Source organism: Euprymna scolopes, chromosome 15 (assembly GCF_053919585.1).
Source record: "Euprymna scolopes isolate OS-2025 chromosome 15, ASM5391958v1, whole genome shotgun sequence".
In the NCBI taxonomy this organism is placed as follows: Eukaryota; Metazoa; Mollusca; class Cephalopoda; order Sepiida; family Sepiolidae; genus Euprymna; species Euprymna scolopes.
In genome coordinates, this window is record NC_136496.1 from 67,545,054 (window position 1) to 67,557,995 (window position 12,942).

A 12,942-nucleotide genomic window follows, 5' to 3' on the forward strand; every position below is an offset into this window, starting at 1 on the left:
TCGAATACCTCAAGCCAAAAGACCGTTTATTACAAAACTTCAGAAAAGGATCAAAGTGTAAAAACAAGCAGGCCAATCTTTTACCACCACTTAGAGATTAACCTGTTTGTTTTCGGTTCAAAACAAACCGGAAAATAGTGATCAGTTTATAATTTAGAAAGGGTTAAGAGTGTTATTAACCAAATTCCCACTGCACGACTCCCACCAATGAAATGATTGTATATTTTTTTTATTATTTTTTTATTATTTTTTATTTTTTTCAATAAAATTTTGGAACGATTTCGGAAATTTTAAGTAGGATGGCACCTGAAGTAAATGTGGTATTATAATGATTGATGATTCTTGTTAAGAATATGGTAGACATTTTCTAGTTATGGTGACAAAAGATAACAAGCGACACCTATTTTTCCACACTTTTGAATGGCCTTGTATCTAATTTGTTGTAAATGTAAATTCTTTTACATTTTTGTAAATAAATATTTCAAAGTGTATCTCCCCTTTCGATAGCCTTGTGTCTATTTTGTACGTATTCTTTTTAAATTTTATTTGCAAATAAAAGAAGTTAAAGTTCTATTTGGCCCTAGATCAGACTGTACCTTTTGGGTGCTGGATTTTCCCCACATTAAAAAAACTGACTTCATGTCTAACTGCCCTCATGGGGAGTTAAGCAAATAGGGATTCAGGACTTAGGGACAATAACTTTGATTGAAGGTTTCCAATGAGGTTTTTTTTTTCTTGCATCTCTTTATTGAGTTTCTTGATAACATTCATTGGGTTTGGTTGCTTTTACTCTTGCAGACATTTCTCCCCATATCTTCTCCCCTCCCCCTCACTCTATCTCTCCATTTTTCCTTTCTCTGTCTCTTCTCTCTACTCTCCTCTCCGTCTCTTTCTCATGGTTGCTTTTCTAGTCACATATCCGTCTTCCATCGGATCATCTTTAATCTACTCCATGTTTGTATCTTTGTTTTCATTTTATTTTAGTCGAAATTTTCATAAATCAAGGGGCACCTTCCTCGGACTGACACTTGATTTCTATGAGATAATATTTGAATATTCTATTAGTGTTCTTCTTTACCTCTCAAATGTTTATAAGTGAAGAACATTAATTTATTTTGTTTTATTGTTGGAATCCTTTGAGATAAGTAATTTGTATATTTATTTATTTGTGAACTGTTATCCTCATCTTCATAGTTGTTGTTTCACAGCGTTTCGGCCAACTATTTCTCTGGTCATCAGGTTTCAGGTGAGCATTGTTTGAAGATAGCAGATTCAATCCTACCCAAAGCCAGTCAGAGGATTAGTTGGCCAAAACGTGGTGAGACACCAACTATGGAAGGGAATAATTCCTAAGTGAAAGTGTTTCTGTGGAACAAACTGGGTTCGAACACTTGGGTTATCAGTCTGTGTCGTTAACCATTGTCACCTCCTCAAGGATTGCGTCTAGTAGGAATTCAAATTCTTTCTATTAAATATGTCAAACGTTGTGAATCCAAAATGAAATCCACCATTATATTATAAAGTTGTATTTGTTTTGTGGATTGTTCATAAACTCTTTCAGGAATTTTAAAGATAGACCTGTGACAACTACATGGCCTGCTGCTTGTCAACGTCACCGACCTCCACATTATGCTGTGCATTTTTCTTTCCTCTTTTCTTTTTATGGCTATGCCATCGTCTCTCATATTGGTGGCTGTTGATGGGAGGGTGCACACGGGTTCACAAGTATATAAAAAAATACAAAACACAACTTGAAACAAAAATGTAGTAGGCAAAAAAAAAATAAATAAATAAATGTTCTGTCAGCAACAGTACAACTTCAAAATAGTCAATATCGCCCACCTCCAGAAGAGAGGGAATTCCTGTCCGTGATAACCGTGGTAAAAGAAGACACACTCCAATCGCCAGAAACACCCACACACACAGTTTGCAGGACACTGCAGACTCGTCTCTGGCCTCCTGCTTTTATAGTGGCCGGGAATTATCCATTTGCATAATCACATGAGACAGAAACGTGATTTTCCGAGAGTTGCATGGGGTAAATGCTAATAAAAACCCCCGGACGCCATCTTGGAATTCTCTTTTTCCCCCCAACTGGTGACACAACAGACATACCCGAGGTAAGCTCTTTTTCCCCTCATTTTAGTTATTGCTGCTTCTGCTACACTCCCCCCTGATCTCATGATCACAAATGGGGCAGGGGGGCAGTCGTCTCTGTCTGGTACTTCTCTGAAGAACCGGAGGCAGCACTTCCTCCCTGCCATCCTCCTCATCGCCATTATTGCCACCAGTCTGCTCCATAGGCGGTGTTTCGCAATCAGGGCAGGGGGGCAGTATTCGTTTCTGTCGGGTACTCCTTCGTAGAGGCAAGACGGGTGGTCCTTCCTCCACTTCTTCAGTATGTACATTATATGGCTCAAAATCCTCTTCGTCGTCCTGCATCATACTCTCTGTCTTTTCAGAAGACATCATACTGTCTGAGTCTCCCTCTTCCTCCGATGTAACAACATAATGGCGAGGGCGCAAATCCTTCACGTGACGAGGCACACCGTCCACCAAAATTGACTGAGGGCTGATCACCTTGGTCACCTCACCCTTGCCGAACCTCGTGGTACATCGATTTTGCGGTCTTCTGGCCCATACGCGATCTCCAACCTGGTAGAAGCTGTTCTTGGGACCTGGGGACGCAGTTGCGAGATTGGTCTCCTTTACTCGAACTTCGTATTGATAAATCCTATTGGCAGGCGCAGTGGAGGGAGATGTGTCGTCTCTTGGTGTGATGTTATACCAGTAGACAGCCTCCTGTATGGGACAACACATTCTAGCCGCTATTCGTTTCACTGTACGATGACATCGCTCCGCTATGCCATTCCCGGCTGGAGCGTATGCACAGCGGAATCGCAAGTGAACTCCCCATTTACATGCAAATGCTTGGAACATATTGCTGCAGAAAGCTGTGTCATTGTCTAAAAGGAGTTCATGCGGCGCGCCACGCTCGAGGAACACTGCCTCCAACTGATGAATCACGCTTGCCGAGTCCTGCCTTGCCAATTTCCTCCAAATGGAGAAACGCGATGGACCACAGTCTGTTAAAGTTAAAAAATGGAAGGTGCCATAATGCGTGATATCCATTCCAATTCTCTGCCAATTCTCGTTAACTTCCAGCTTTCCCTTTTCCCACCTGACTGGAGCTGGGTCAATGGACTGACATTCCTCGCATTTCTGTATGACCGTTCTGACAGTTGCTTTTGTCATGGTTGGACATCTTCTCCTGACAAAGTAGGTAGTGCGTCGCACCCCCGGATGTCCACTATCTTTGTGAATAGCCATGATTTGACTCTCATCCAGCTCGTCTGTGTGGACCGCGCCTATCACTGGGTCAAGACCGTTTTTCTTTTTCATTGCCTCAAACCACCGCTGTGGCACTCGTGTCAGTCGGTCAGCAATGTTTCGTGCTGATGGAACCAGCGTCACATCCACTGTCAGCCCGTACTCTTTCACAAGCTCCTTAAGAGTGCTTAATCGCCTCCTAATAAGCATCTCGCTTGCTGCTTTGGTGCGTACTCGCGCCTTTCCAGTTAGCGTGTCCGAGACCCAATGGTATACGCAAACAGAATCTGTCTTTATGTGTAGCACCTTGCTCTGCCACTGGAGAGCCAAATTGATGCCTTTCAATACGGCATCCAGTTCAGCCAAGTTGATATGTTGAGAGTCATCTTCAGGTCGCAGCCAACATGCATCTTCCAGCACAGTTTCACACATCTCCAAGGCTGCCCCAATTGCTAGGGAGCTAGCATCGACCCATACATTCAGCTCTTTACCGTCCACACACCAATTTCCCTGTGCCGGATCGTTCTGCTGTGCAGATTTTAAGGTTTCGAACATCATACGATGTAGTACGGCGTCCCTTGCTTCATCATCCCAGCCCTTCGTTACCGAACTTACTCTCCTTTTGAGTATTTCGCAAGCCACACGAAGCCAACCGCACACCGGAAAGTGCCCGACGAGTCGACCACACAGGGAAAAGATTGTTCGTCGCGTAACAATACTGGGAGCCTCCGGAATTGCATTTCCTCGCTTCCACCGCAGTTCATTGCGTTCCATCCTGACTGCCAATCCCAGCACCCGTGCACCGTCCTTCAACTGCTCCGGGTTCTTGCACTCCAACCCGAACTGCGCGAGGTGTTCTCTCACACGGGTCGCGGGCACCACGTCTTCATTGACAAAAATGTCATCAATGTAAGCAGATGCTGCGTGGCTTATAACTTCTTCCTGAGATAGTACTTCGCTGACAATTGCTCTCATTATCAAGGGAGCCACATTCAAACCAAACCCCAGACGGGTCAGACAGTATTTTTTCCCATCGATTTCCACAGTCTGGTATGGCCACAGTGTCTCATGGACCCGGACTTGTAGGTATGCTCTTCTGAGGTCCAGTAGAGACACGTTAGCACCTTTTTGTCTCCACTCACGCAGCTTAGCTGCACAAACATCTTCGTTGGCCGTAAATGCGTCTACGTAATGATTTAGCTCCCGGTAGTCCATTACCGGGCGCACTTTGGCTTTGTTCTGCTGTATCACAGCCATCAGGGGAATTAGACCTTTGGGGGGTCCCAATTTATCCTCTGGGTATGGCACGAGCCAACCATTATCTATCCAGGTGTGGAGCTCCTGCGTGTATTCTTCACGAATTTCTGCTGGCACTGGGTACTCTGACACTCGATTATGCAGCCTTTCAGGGGGGTGGTCCACAGACCATTTCCACGATGCGGTCCACGTTCGGTTTTGATGGTCAAAGGTAGCAGTGAAATCTGGTTCATCGATAGAAATGGCTGCGCATTTAATACTTTTCCTGGCGCCCAGCCGCACTGATCCTGTAGGCTTGACAACGACACCTCCTAGAGCTTTTATGGCGTCGATCCCTAGAAGCAAGTCAAATCCCAGTGGCTTGCCATGCACCACCAACACATTGACTCTGGCAGACACACCTTCATCAGTGGATACAGAGACCGTTCCAACACCGCAGCACGCATGGGACATTCCACCAATTGTGTTGACATTTACGTTTGGAGCATCCTGTATCAATAAGCGCCAAACATCGCGTCCCGTCAACATGGATGCTTATCACCGGGAGCGTCGTGTTCACATCTTGGTTGGGAAGGAGACTGGCGCTTATGCGTCCTCCCCTTGCTCGTTTCCCGAGCAGTTCCGAGCCCAGTGTCCACTATCACCGCAACGGTAACACCGTGTTCCACGTTTTCGACAGTCCCTTGCAAGGTGGCCTTTAACATTGCATTTGAAACAGGTCACGTTAACAGGATTATTCTGGGCCCTGTTGCTGGGTGAGCGTGTGGCCGCAACCACATCCTGATTTTGTTCGCCAGTCGTCGTCAAAATTCTCGCTCTCGACATTAGCTCCCCCATGGTCAGGGCTTTGATGTTCGGCACCTGTTGAAGAGCAATTGAGATGGTGTCAGGGAATCCAGTGACAAAAATTAATTTTGTGAGTCTCTCTGAGCTTTCTCCTGTGAATCCGGCCAATCCAACCAACTGCCTGATTTTGTTGGCGTACACATCCACACGTTCACCAGCCCATCTAACCATAGTTATTTTTCTATATGCTGCAAACGCGTCATCAGTAAATGCCTCCTTTAATCGAGCCTCAATCTGGTCTATTTTCTTTTGATCGTCCTCCTCCATTTCCATGTAGAGGGCCAGTGCATCGCCTTCCAGGTATAAAGGTAGCAGACTCGCTACGTCATCCACCTGCTGAAGTTGTGCGACAAGTCTCACTTTTTTCAGCCATGCTACAACGTCTCCCTCGCCAGAGAACGGCTTGATAATATCACTGCTTATCCGCACCTTCGCCATATTCGGGCCGAAATAGCTTGAAACAAAAATGTAGTAGGCAAAAAAAAAAAAAATAAATAAATGTTCTGTCAGCAACAGTACAACTTCAAAATAGTCAATATCGCCCACCTCCAGAAGAGAGGGAATTCCTGTCCGTGATAACCGTGGTAAAAGAAGACACACTCCAATCGCCAGAAACACCCACACACACAGTTTGCAGGACACTGCAGACTCGTCTCTGGCCTCCTGCTTTTATAGTGGCCGGGAATTATCCATTTGCATAATCACATGAGACAGAAACGTGATTTTCCGAGAGTTGCATGGGGTAAATGCTAATAAAAACCCCCGGACGCCATCTTGGAATTCTCTTTTTCCCCCCAACTGGTGACACAACAGACATACCCGAGGTAAGCTCTTTTTCCCCTCATTTTAGTTATTGCTGCTTCTGCTACACAACTCCAAAGAAAAAACAGAAATTCCGGTACTTTCTGTAAATATTCATTGCATTGTTCGTGTGACACCATCGACTCTCTACATGCTAAGGTCCACATCTATGTTCTGTCAAGGCAAAGTTTATCAGTTGATGTCAGCTCATCTTGATCTCCCAAAACTCTCTTGATCTGGTCCAAGCCATGATCTAGCTCCAATGGTGTCTAATTCGCAACTCCTCAACTGTGACTCTCTCCAACCGGTATATACTTTTACTGTCATAAACTCATAGGCATTCTTCAAAGTGCCCGCAAACCAACTCTAAGTACATTGTTTGGTTTTTTTGTTACCATCATTGCCACACCTTGATCACAACCCCACCAGCTTTCTTTTGTCTACCTAAGTGAACAACTTCCTCTCCATTGTTCTACTGATAAACCCTATTTCCTACACCTTTGCCCCTCCCTCCTTGATTTTCTCTTGTGTTTTTTCATACTTCTTTTTCTCTTTCTCCCCTACATCTCAACGCTTGAGGGAGGGGGTAAGAGGTAACTATAAGTCTATATATTCTGAAACTCTGTTACCATGGCATTTGGATAAGTATATTTTATTTTGATCAAACATTATCATAGGATCTGCATTCACACTTGACAACCATAAAAAATATAAGTTTACTTCAGGCTATTTTATTTATAATGCAAACATGAAAGAAATTAAGAATAGAAATGTTGGTATCAAGTTCAGAGCTTGGAGCAAAAGTACACAAGGGTCCTCATGGACTCTTGTGAAATTTTCAAATATGTCTTGAAGGGTATTTATTCTTTTGCAAACTGTTTTGTTGTTGTTTCACCACGTTTCGGCTAACTGGGACCTCTGGCCTTCTTCAGGTGATTAACCGCGACAGGATAGGAATCATGAATTTTGTAACTTTAATGTCTCACCATGTTTGGCCAACTAATCTTCTGCCCTGCTTGGGTAGGATTGAAACCTTCATAAAGTTTGGAAGCTATATCATGCACCTCATAATTGATCACAAACTACCTGATCATATCACTATTGCAGAGTTACAAAAACTTGTTGACCCTCCCCCTCCCCACCAATGTCCTCTGTTATTAAATGTAGTCTTGGCATTTTTGATCATGTTAAGAGTTCTAGTTAAAAGCTATGCAAAATTGAAGGAAGCCAGTCAAAAGGTAGACAAAAGAAAAGATGGATAGATAACATTTGTGAATGGACGAATATAAATATAAACTAAGTGAGCACTTTGGCCCCAAATCGTAAAGTTTGAGAGGTACTCAACCATATTAGGGCATATTCTATTCTAACTGATTGGAGAAAACGTTTAATAATAAATAAATTTTAAAAATGAATCGCTATAAGCAGACCACAAATGTAATGAAAAAAAAAATGTTTTTCTCAATGGAAAATCAGTGACTATTAGTTTACCAGAAAGAGATAAATTATTAAACCAATAATAAAGGATTTAGGAATTAGTTGTAGGCACTTCTAATAAGTTACGTTGGATTAACATAAAAGTAATTAATAGATAATATTATGACATCCTATAATTGAATTACAAACATAAATACTTTCTGTTTCTTGTAAAATTGGTTCTCTCTATCGCTCTAAACACTTTTTATCGCTCTAAACACTTTCTATCGCTCTAAACACTTTCTATCGCTCTAAACACTTTCTCACATCTTAGGTTCTTCTCTATTTCTACAAATCTATTATCAGACCATGTAAAAGAGTTATAGGTGTGCCTGTTGGTGTAAACACACCTGCTAATAAATCTAAGAATATTTTTAAAAAGCTTTTAAAGACTAGATCATAAAATCATTTATTATCAAGATGAAAGTAATTTAAATATGTCCTATAGAAAACGGCATAATCACGTTGACACACCAGTTTCCGTCAGATCACCGAAGTTAAGCAACGTTGAGCCTGATCATTACTAAAATGGGTGACCAATTTGGGAAGTCCAGGTGCTGTATGTAGGAGGACGTCGACACCTCCCTGCAAAAAGTTGCAAAAGCCTAACGTCATCATCTCCCCTAACGGGGATATACATGCGACTGGGGACCGCTTGTGAATTTCATACTCCCATAAAACTTAAAAGCCGGTTAAACCCTGAATAGGGTTGGTGCTGACTGCACACAGTTACAGAAAACTGAAAGGCCTCTCACCTACCGACTACCACGTTTTCAAGCATCTCAACAACTTTCTGTGCGAGAAATGCTTTAAAAACCTAAGCAATATCAAAAATGCCTTCAGCGACTTCATCACCATCAGAACGTAAGATTTTTCATGTTATTGGCATAAATATACGTCTTTTTTTTTTTTGGTGCTGGCAAAAGTGTGTTGATTCTCATGGTGTTTTTGTTTTGATTTTTTCGATCAATAAATTTTTGTTTGAACCAAGATATGTTCATCTGAATTAAAAAGTTAAAATCCGCAAGAACTTTGTCAACCTGAGAGTATTCACAGCCCAAATAAGATTTCCTCGGTGTAGCTAACCATACTGGCTTTTACGATGAATGGTGCACTTTTTTCAAGTGATGTTACCTCAAGTAACAATACAAATCTGGATACTTCACAAGACTAGATAAATTCTTATTCTGGAATCTAGTAAGATCAAAAGACCACAAGTAAGGTATACTATAACATATTTAAATGCTCAATTGGGGAGAGGAAAAATTATTAATTTATTTATTGCGGACTATTAAAAAAATTAGGAAAGATTATGTTCTCAACTTCTTTACTAACTCAGTGTTTGATACTAAAGGAGAACTTTAATGGAATATTCGAATATCTATGTATCTCATACAGAGATCAAGTGTCGGCCCCTGGAGGAAGGGGCCCCTGGATTTCTGAGAACGTCACCTACAGTAAAATGAAACAAAAACGAGAGAAACATACTTAGAAACCGGAACTATCAAAACTACCTGGCAAATATATATATATGGTGAACCAAGTGCAAGAGAGATACAAACAATGGCACTTGAAAGGGATGGTTAGAATCTTAAAAAGATCTCTCAGCTGGAATGTATGAGATAGCGGGTGAATGTTTGACATTTTGTAGGATTCTCCATCCTCGACTAGAACAAAATAAAAAGAAACATTTTTTTAAAATCATATAAGCATACACATTTCTGATACTCGTATCTTTTGCCACTTTTCAAACATTTTACTATTCAAGAATTTTTCAACTTTTCTTACGGACAAATTTTTTTTTGTTCTTTTTTACACAAGAATTACCACTTATCAAGGTCCGGAGGCCATTCAAGGATAAGGGTTAATGGATATACATAAGTCAATGTGATTATAGTGTAGTAAACATAAGTAGTGGGAATTTTGTAAATTGGATTACTTAGGGGGACAGTTCATCAAGAACTTGTTTACGTTGGACTTGAAGACAATCAGATTGTAGTCAGCTGGAAAGCAGGCAATTGGAAGAGAGTTCTACAGGCTTCCAGTTCTAAGAAAGAAGCTTTGTTCATGGAATAGTGTATTTGGCTAGACGAGTATTTTTCGTGAAAGTTTGGCGAGAGGGGAGGGCATAGATTGAAGCTCAGCGGAGCACTTGCCATGAAAGTTGCTTGATATTTATTTTCCACACAATTGTAGGTGTTCATGGACATTTTATTTCCTTGTTTATAGTCTCGTTTTTCTTTTTTTCTTTTTTTTTTACCAAAACGGTCATAAACACTGTTTTTATTTCTTTTTAAGTTTAACCATACAGTAAAAATAATTAAATTAAAACAAAAATAATTTTAGTGTTTGTGCATCTATGTTGCCATACTATTTTTTTTATAATATTAATGAAATAATTCAAAATAAGAAAAATTATGGTACTTGTGCATCTATGTTACGTGCCGAAATAATAACGTTGTTATTTAGAAAGCCATTCTCAACATGGGGAGAGGAGGGTGTTTTCTAACTAATCTTTACTTTCACCTAACAATTTCATAAACAAAAATATCATACAAATTGAATTTAATTTAAAAACACTATTTAAAAAAATCGCAGAGTAACATAGATGCACAAACACCAAAATGATTTTTTTGTTTTAATTAAATTATTTTTACTGTGCAATAGTTTATATCAGTATGAAATAGGTTAAAAAACAAAAAAGAAAAAGTCCACTGATGCCGGCCCACGCCCACAAATTCGGAATAGGGGCATGTTTTTTTTTTTTTTTTTTTTTTTTTTTTACAAAGGCGTCACCACATTATCAAGGCCCAGAGGCCACTCAAGGATAAGGGTTAAAGAGTGTACAGTAGAAATTGGTCAATATAGTAATCATTAGTAATGAAAATTTGGTAAATTTGATAACTTATATGGAACGGCTCATCAAGAACTTATTTACTTTAGACTTGAACACAACCATATTGTAGTCAGCCGGAAAGCAGGAAAACGGAAGACAATTCCACAGGCGTGCAGTTCTAAGAAAGAAGCTTTGTTCATGGAATCTACGTTTAGGTTTAGGCACAGATAAAGAGTGGGGGAAATTATTGATAGTGTTTACAGCTAGACGAGTGTTTCTTGTGAAAGTTTGGCGAGGGGGGACCATAGATTGAAGCTCAGTTGAACACTTTCCATGAAAATAACGATACATCAGAGACAAACTCGCAACATCTCTTCTGTGAGATAGAGGTTGCAAGGAGGAGAAAAGGACATCTCCTACGAGGCTACGAAGTCTATTTTGAACTCTATCAAGGCAGGACAAGTCCTTTCTAGCAGCTCCTGCCCAGATGTGGCAACAGTATTCCATCCTTGGACGTACCTGGCTCTTATATAGGTAGAGAATAGCATCAGCAGTGAGATATCTACTGGATCGATAGAAAGATCCCACCATTTTTCCAGCGGCCTTGGCAACAGATTTGATATACGTGTTCCATTTAAGATCAGGAGTAATGGTCAAGCCCAGAAGCTTGTCAAAACTTGAGGCCTCCTGAAGACGAGAGCCATTCATTTCAATTGATGACAAATGTGAATTAGAATGTTGATGATGTAAAGAGAGAAGCTTGGTTTTAGATGCATTAAAAGTAACCAGCCACTCCTTTCCCCATTGTACTACGTGCTCAAGATCAGAGGAGAGAGAATTGGAGAGAACTTGGTCGTTTACTGTCTTAGATGTGCTACCATGTTAGCAAGAAAAACAAGACTATAAACAGGGTGACAAAAAGTTCATGAGAACGCTATTGTAAATATAAAAATGTTTTATCCGTAAACCACAGCTTAATTTTTTTCATCCCTAACATCCTGATAGTAAATTTAACACTTGTTAAAATGGTGACCTTTCATTCTCAATCGTTCATAACATGCATTTTCATCTGTTATTAGCGTGTCTTGATACATTACAAAGATGTCACTGTCATCTACTTTTGATCAAAGACTGAGGATTTCTAGATTGTTGATTCGCAGTAAAAAGGTTTTTCTCCATAATTTGTAGATAACCAGTCAACAACATCAACCAAGGGAATGGCCTATCAGGCATATGTATGCGGTGTGATGATATACATTCAAGTGGTGTTCTGTCTGATTTAGGCATTGACGGCTATGACTCTCCATCTATCTCCTCCTTGAATTCATTGTTGCTCAATCATTCACAACCACATTCATGATGTTTTCTCGAAAGTCTTTGATGTATTTCCACAGCTTTCTTTGCAGTTATACAGACAGTAGGTTGCAGTTTCTTTCTGTCCGAGCACTGCTCATACTGGGCGATTGTCTTGACCATTGCACCTAAAGGGATCTTCTGTCCAGCACAACGAAATACGAAATCATAAACAGAATTATTCCTGATTGCTTTTGTATTACATCAGTCACCTGCTTTCCTTGACCTCACATTACCCTAGTCGGGGACGGGGGAGTTGGGCGCTGAACCTTGCCCAGGGGTCTCCTATAGACTAGTGGAGGGAAGGAGGTGCCTAACTTTTCCTTTGACAATAGTGCTGTCCCACCACTTTATACAGTGCCTAGTATTCCCAAATGGTCACCCATCTGGTATTAGCCAGGCTCATCGTTGCTTAACTTTGGTGATTTGACAGGAACCCGTGTGTGATGTGATTATGCCGTATGATATATAGAAATGAAACATTTCCAGTGTAAGTTGAGGACATGTGTTGCATGGAGAGAAATGATATGAGAATGATATGAAGGATGTGTAGTTCTAGTGACTTCAGAGGAAGATTAAATCTGAACGGTATAGGGTGCCGAAAAGTAAACTTCGATGGTATGGCCATGTTGAAAGATTAGACGAGAGTTCTTGGGTTAGTAGATGTAGAACAGTTGTGGTAGCCGGGGTTAGTTCACAGGAAAACATGAGAGGAAGTGATAAAAATGAACCTGAAGGATAAAAATATAAGTAAAGACTTGGCCAAAGATAAGTTAGTTTAAAATCAATTTCTTAAAGCCGAATATGTCAAAGTTTGCACGATCTAAGCTCCCCATTTTGATTTGGACTTGTACCATACACAAAAGAGATATTATCAATGACTAGCCTTCAATATAAAACCATTTTCTTTCAGTTTTTCCAAAAATAGGAAAACAAGGAGAAAACACTCGTCTCGTTATAACCACTGTCAAAAATTTTCTCCACTTTTGTATCTGTGCCTAAATCTAAACGTAAATTCCATGAACAAAGTTTCTTTCCTAGAA

The 12,942-nt window shown here is 40.6% G+C and overlaps 1 pseudogene; it reads left to right on the plus strand.

Annotated features, from left to right (window-relative positions):
• The first annotated feature begins 8,157 nt into the window (after window positions 1-8,157).
• LOC145294288 (5S ribosomal RNA) lies at window positions 8,158-8,276 on the plus strand (annotated as a pseudogene).
• Window positions 8,277-12,942: the final 4,666 nt, after the last annotated feature.